Below are 5000 nucleotides of genomic sequence, written 5' to 3' on the forward strand. Positions count from 1 at the left end.
CTGCTGCTGCTGCTTGTCGTCAGACAAAAAGAATTATAAGCCCTGGGACAGGACAGAGAAGGTGAGAAGGTTCAAATAAGGGTTTAAAGCTTTGATGATGAGCAAGAAACACATGGCAAAAAGCTCTCCCCGGACTGTGAGAAAAAATTAAAAGCCTACAACACCTGGTATTCCCAGGCGGTCTCCCATCCAGGTACTAACCAGGCCCAACCCTGCTTAGCTTCCGAGATCAGACGAGATCGGGCGCTTTCAGGGTGGTATGGCCGCAGGTGTGAAAGTTTTTTATTTTACTTCTCTTATTCTGCTGCTGCTGCTGCTGCTGCTGCTGCTGCTGCTGCTGCTGCTGCTGCTGCTTCTGCTGCTGCTGCTGCTTGTCGTCAGACAGAAAGAATTATAAGCCCTGGGACAGGACAGAGAAGGTGAGAAGGTTCAAATAAGGGTTTAAAGCTTTGATGATGAGCAAGAAACACATGGCAAAAAGCTCTCCCCGGACTGTGAGAAAAGAAAAAGCCTACAACACCTGGTATTCCCAGGCGGTCTCCCATCCAGGTACTAACCAGGCCCAACCCTGCTTAGCTTCCGAGATCAGACGAGATCGGGCGCTTTCAGGGTGGTATGGCCGCAGGTGTGAAAGTTTTTTATTTTACTTCTCTTATTCTGCTGCTGCTGCTGCTGCTGCTGCTGCTGCTGCTGCTGCTGCTGCTTCTGCTGCTGCTGCTGCTGCTGCTGCTGCTGCTTGTCGTCAGACAGAAAGAATTATAAGCCCTGGGACAGGACAGAGAAGGTGAGAAGGTTCAAATAAGGGTTTAAAGCTTTGATGATGAGCAAGAAACACATGGCAAAAAGCTCTCCCCGGACTGTGAGAAAAGAAAAAGCCTACAACACCTGGTATTCCCAGGCGGTCTCCCATCCAGGTACTAACCAGGCCCAACCCTGCTTAGCTTCCGAGATCAGACAAGATCGGGCGCTTTCAGGGTGGTATGGCCGCAGGTGTGAAAGTTTTTTATTTTACTTCTCTTATTCTGCTGCTGCTGCTGCTGCTGCTGCTGCTGCTGCTGCTGCTGCTGCTGCTGCTGCTGCTGCTGCTGCTGCTGCTGCTGCTTGTCGTCAGACAGAAAGAATTATAAGCCCTGGGACAGGACAGAGAAGGTGAGAAGGTTCAAATAAGGGTTTAAAGCTTTGATGATGAGCAAGAAACACATGGCAAAAAGCTCTCCCCGGACTGTGAGAAAAGAAAAAGCCTACAACACCTGGTATTCCCAGGCGGTCTCCCATCCAGGTACTAACCAGGCCCAACCCTGCTTAGCTTCCGAGATCAGACGAGATCGGGCGCTTTCAGGGTGGTATGGCCGCAGGTGTGAAAGTTTTTTATTTTACTTCTCTTATTCTTCTGCTGCTGCTGCTGCTGCTGCTGCTGCTGCTGCTGCTGCTGCTGCTGCTGCTTGTCGTCAGACAGAAAGAATTATAAGCCCTGGGACAGGACAGAGAAGGTGAGAAGGTTCAAACAAGGGTTTAAAGCTTTGATGATGAGCAAGAAACACATGGCAAAAAGCTCTCCCCGGACTGTGAGAAAAAATTAAAAGCCTACAACACCTGGTATTCCCAGGCAGTCTCCCATCCAGGTACTAACCAGGCCCAACCCTGCTTAGCTTCCAAGATCAGACGAGATCGGGCGCTTTCAGGGTGGTGTGAAAGTTTTTTATTTTACTTCTCTTATTCTTCTGCTGCTGCTGCTGCTGCTGCTGCTGCTGCTGCTGCTGCTGCTGCTGCTGCTGCTGCTGCTGCTGCTGCTGCTGCTGCTGCTGCTGCTGCTGCTGCTGCTGCTGCTGCTGCTGCTGCTGCTGCTTGTCGTCAGACAGAAAGAATTATAAGCCCTGGGACAGGACAGAGAAGGTGAGAAGGTTCAAATAAGGGTTTAAAGCTTTGATGATGAGCAAGAAACACATGGCAAAAAGCTCTCCCCGGACTGTGAGAAAAGAAAAAGCCTACAACACCTGGTATTCCCAGGCAGTCTCCCATCCAGGTACTAACCAGGCCCAACCCTGCTTAGCTTCCGAGATCAGACGAGATCGGGTGCTTTCAGGGTGGTATTGCCGCAGGTGTGAAAGCTCTTTATTTTACTTTTCTTATTCTGTTGCTGCTGCTGCTGCTGCTGCTGCTGCTGCTGCTGCTGCTGCTTGTCGTCAGACAGAAAGAATTATAAGCCCTGGGACAGGACAGAGAAGGTGAGAAGGTTCAAATAAGGGTTTAAAGCTTTGATGATGAGCAAGAAACACATGGCAAAAAGCTCTCCCCGGACTGTGAGAAAAAATTAAAAGCCTACAACACCTGGTATTCCCAGGCGGTCTCCCATCCAGGTACTAACCAGGCCCAACCCTGCTTAGCTTCCAAGATCAGACGAGATCGGGCGCTTTCAGGGTGATATGGCCGCAGGTGTGAAAGTTTTTTATTTTACTTCTCTTATTCTGTTGCTGCTGCTGCTGCTGCTGCTGCTGCTGCTGCTGCTGCTGCTGCTGCTGCTGCTGCTGCTGCTGCTGCTGCTGCTGCTGCTGCTTGTCGTCAGACAAAAAGAATTATAAGCCCTGGGACAGGACAGAGAAGGTGAGAAGGTTCAAATAAGGGTTTAAAGCTTTGATGATGAGCAAGAAACACATGGCAAAAAGCTCTCCCCGGACTGTGAGAAAAAATTAAAAGCCTACAACACCTGGTATTCCCAGGCGGTCTCCCATCCAGGTACTAACCAGGCCCAACCCTGCTTAGCTTCCGAGATCAGACGAGATCGGGCGCTTTCAGGGTGGTATGGCCGCAGGTGTGAAAGTTTTTTATTTTACTTCTCTTATTCTGTTGCTGCTGCTGCTGCTGCTGCTGCTGCTGCTGCTGCTGCTGCTGCTGCTGCTGCTGCTGCTTGTCGTCAGACAAAAAGAATTATAAGCCCTGGGACAGGACAGAGAAGGTGAGAAGGTTCAAATAAGGGTTTAAAGCTTTGATGATGAGCAAGAAACACATGGCAAAAAGCTCTCCCCGGACTGTGAGAAAAAATTAAAAGCCTACAACACCTGGTATTCCCAGGCGGTCTCCCATCCAGGTACTAACCAGACCCAACCCTGCTTAGCTTCCAAGATCAGACAAGATCGGGCGCTTTCAGGGTGATATGGCCGCAGGTGTGAAAGTTTTTTATTTTACTTCTCTTATTCTGTTGCTGCTGCTGCTGCTGCTGCTGCTGCTGCTGCTGCTGCTGCTGCTTGTCGTCAGACAAAAAGAATTATAAGCCCTGGGACAGGACAGAGAAGGTGAGAAGGTTCAAATAAGGGTTTAAAGCTTTGATGATGAGCAAGAAACACATGGCAAAAAGCTCTCCCCGGACTGTGAGAAAAAATTAAAAGTCTACAACACCTGGTATTCCCAGGCGGTCTCCCATCCAGGTACTAACCAGGCCCAACCCTACTTAGCTTCCGAGATCAGACGAGATCGGGCGCTTTCAGGGTTGTATGGCCGCAGGTGTGAAAGTTTTTTATTTTACTTCTCTTATTCTGTTGCTGCTGCTGCTGCTGCTGCTGCTGCTGCTGCTGCTGCTGCTGCTGCTGCTGCTGCTGCTGCTGCTGCTGCTGCTGCTGCTTGTCGTCAGACAAAAAGAATTATAAGCCCTGGGACAGGACAGAGAAGGTGAGAAGGTTCAAATAAGGGTTTAAAGCTTTGATGATGAGCAAGAAACACATGGCAAAAAGCTCTCCCCGGACTGTGAGAAAAAATTAAAAGCCTACAACACCTGGTATTCCCAGGCGGTCTCCCATCCAGGTACTAACCAGGCCCAACCCTGCTTAGCTTCCGAGATCAGACGAGATCGGGCGCTTCCAGGGTGGTATGGCCGCAGGTGTGAAAGTTTTTTATTTTACTTCTCTTATTCTGTTGCTGCTGCTGCTGCTGCTGCTGCTGCTGCTGCTGCTGCTGCTGCTGCTGCTGCTGCTTGTCGTCAGACAAAAAGAATTATAAGCCCTGGGACAGGACAGAGAAGGTGAGAAGGTTCAAATAAGGGTTTAAAGCTTTGATGATGAGCAAGAAACACATGGCAAAAAGCTCTCCCCGGACTGTGAGAAAAAATTAAAAGCCTACAACACCTGGTATTCCCAGGCGGTCTCCCATCCAGGTACTAACCAGACCCAACCCTGCTTAGCTTCCAAGATCAGACAAGATCGGGCGCTTTCAGGGTGATATGGCCGCAGGTGTGAAAGTTTTTTATTTTACTTCTCTTATTCTGTTGCTGCTGCTGCTGCTGCTGCTGCTGCTGCTGCTGCTGCTGCTGCTGCTGCTTGTCGTCAGACAAAAAGAATTATAAGCCCTGGGACAGGACAGAGAAGGTGAGAAGGTTCAAATAAGGGTTTAAAGCTTTGATGATGAGCAAGAAACACATGGCAAAAAGCTCTCCCCGGACTGTGAGAAAAAATTAAAAGTCTACAACACCTGGTATTCCCAGGCGGTCTCCCATCCAGGTACTAACCAGGCCCAACCCTACTTAGCTTCCGAGATCAGACGAGATCGGGCGCTTTCAGGGTTGTATGGCCGCAGGTGTGAAAGTTTTTTATTTTACTTCTCTTATTCTGTTGCTGCTGCTGCTGCTGCTGCTGCTGCTGCTGCTGCTGCTGCTGCTGCTTGTCGTCAGACAAAAAGAATTATAAGCCCTGGGACAGGACAGAGAAGGTGAGAAGGTTCAAATAAGGGTTTAAAGCTTTGATGATGAGCAAGAAACACATGGCAAAAAGCTCTCCCCGGACTGTGAGAAAAGAAAAAGCCTACAACAGCTGGTATTCCCAGGCGGTCTCCCATCGAGGTACTAACCAGGCCCAACCCTGCTTAGCTTCCGAGATCAGGCGCTTTCAGGGTGGTATGGCCGCAGGTGTGAAAGCTCTTTATTTTACTTCTCTTATGCTGCTGCTGCTGCTGCTGCTGCTGCTGCTGCTGCTGCTGCTGCTGCTGCTGCTGCTGCTGCTGCTGCTGCTGCTGCT

General features: G+C 49.8%; 12 non-coding genes and 2 pseudogenes across 12 annotated transcripts; all 14 read right to left on the minus strand.

The window, feature by feature from the left end:
- Positions 1-152: 152 nt before the first annotated feature.
- On the minus strand, positions 153-271 carry LOC128480862 (5S ribosomal RNA). Its single transcript, XR_008350645.1, has one exon. It is a non-coding gene; the product is annotated as a 5S ribosomal RNA (ribosomal RNA).
- Positions 272-508: 237 nt separating this feature from the next.
- On the minus strand, positions 509-627 carry LOC128480874 (5S ribosomal RNA). Its single transcript, XR_008350656.1, has one exon. It is a non-coding gene; the product is annotated as a 5S ribosomal RNA (ribosomal RNA).
- A 246-nt stretch (positions 628-873) lies between these two features.
- Positions 874-992, minus strand: LOC128477917 (5S ribosomal RNA). Its single transcript, XR_008348864.1, has one exon. It is a non-coding gene; the product is annotated as a 5S ribosomal RNA (ribosomal RNA).
- Positions 993-1238: 246 nt separating this feature from the next.
- Positions 1239-1357, minus strand: LOC128480885 (5S ribosomal RNA). Its single transcript, XR_008350667.1, has one exon. It is a non-coding gene; the product is annotated as a 5S ribosomal RNA (ribosomal RNA).
- A 224-nt stretch (positions 1358-1581) lies between these two features.
- Positions 1582-1700, minus strand: LOC128480344 (uncharacterized; annotated as a pseudogene).
- Positions 1701-1982: 282 nt separating this feature from the next.
- LOC128477696 (5S ribosomal RNA) lies at positions 1983-2101 on the minus strand. Its single transcript, XR_008348657.1, has one exon. It is a non-coding gene; the product is annotated as a 5S ribosomal RNA (ribosomal RNA).
- A 215-nt stretch (positions 2102-2316) lies between these two features.
- On the minus strand, positions 2317-2435 carry LOC128478602 (5S ribosomal RNA). Its single transcript, XR_008349511.1, has one exon. It is a non-coding gene; the product is annotated as a 5S ribosomal RNA (ribosomal RNA).
- A 257-nt stretch (positions 2436-2692) lies between these two features.
- LOC128480897 (5S ribosomal RNA) lies at positions 2693-2811 on the minus strand. Its single transcript, XR_008350678.1, has one exon. It is a non-coding gene; the product is annotated as a 5S ribosomal RNA (ribosomal RNA).
- Positions 2812-3044: 233 nt separating this feature from the next.
- LOC128479491 (5S ribosomal RNA) lies at positions 3045-3163 on the minus strand. Its single transcript, XR_008350363.1, has one exon. It is a non-coding gene; the product is annotated as a 5S ribosomal RNA (ribosomal RNA).
- Positions 3164-3381: 218 nt separating this feature from the next.
- Positions 3382-3500, minus strand: LOC128479382 (5S ribosomal RNA). Its single transcript, XR_008350263.1, has one exon. It is a non-coding gene; the product is annotated as a 5S ribosomal RNA (ribosomal RNA).
- A 254-nt stretch (positions 3501-3754) lies between these two features.
- Positions 3755-3873, minus strand: LOC128476594 (5S ribosomal RNA). Its single transcript, XR_008347600.1, has one exon. It is a non-coding gene; the product is annotated as a 5S ribosomal RNA (ribosomal RNA).
- Positions 3874-4103: 230 nt separating this feature from the next.
- On the minus strand, positions 4104-4222 carry LOC128479492 (5S ribosomal RNA). The gene has a single exon (XR_008350364.1). It is a non-coding gene; the product is annotated as a 5S ribosomal RNA (ribosomal RNA).
- Positions 4223-4446: 224 nt separating this feature from the next.
- LOC128479383 (5S ribosomal RNA) lies at positions 4447-4565 on the minus strand. Its single transcript, XR_008350264.1, has one exon. It is a non-coding gene; the product is annotated as a 5S ribosomal RNA (ribosomal RNA).
- A 219-nt stretch (positions 4566-4784) lies between these two features.
- LOC128480610 (uncharacterized) lies at positions 4785-4893 on the minus strand (annotated as a pseudogene).
- Positions 4894-5000: the final 107 nt, after the last annotated feature.

The sequence above is a fragment of the Spea bombifrons genome, chromosome 2 (genome assembly GCF_027358695.1).
Source record: "Spea bombifrons isolate aSpeBom1 chromosome 2, aSpeBom1.2.pri, whole genome shotgun sequence".
In the NCBI taxonomy this organism is placed as follows: domain Eukaryota; kingdom Metazoa; phylum Chordata; class Amphibia; order Anura; family Pelobatidae; genus Spea; species Spea bombifrons.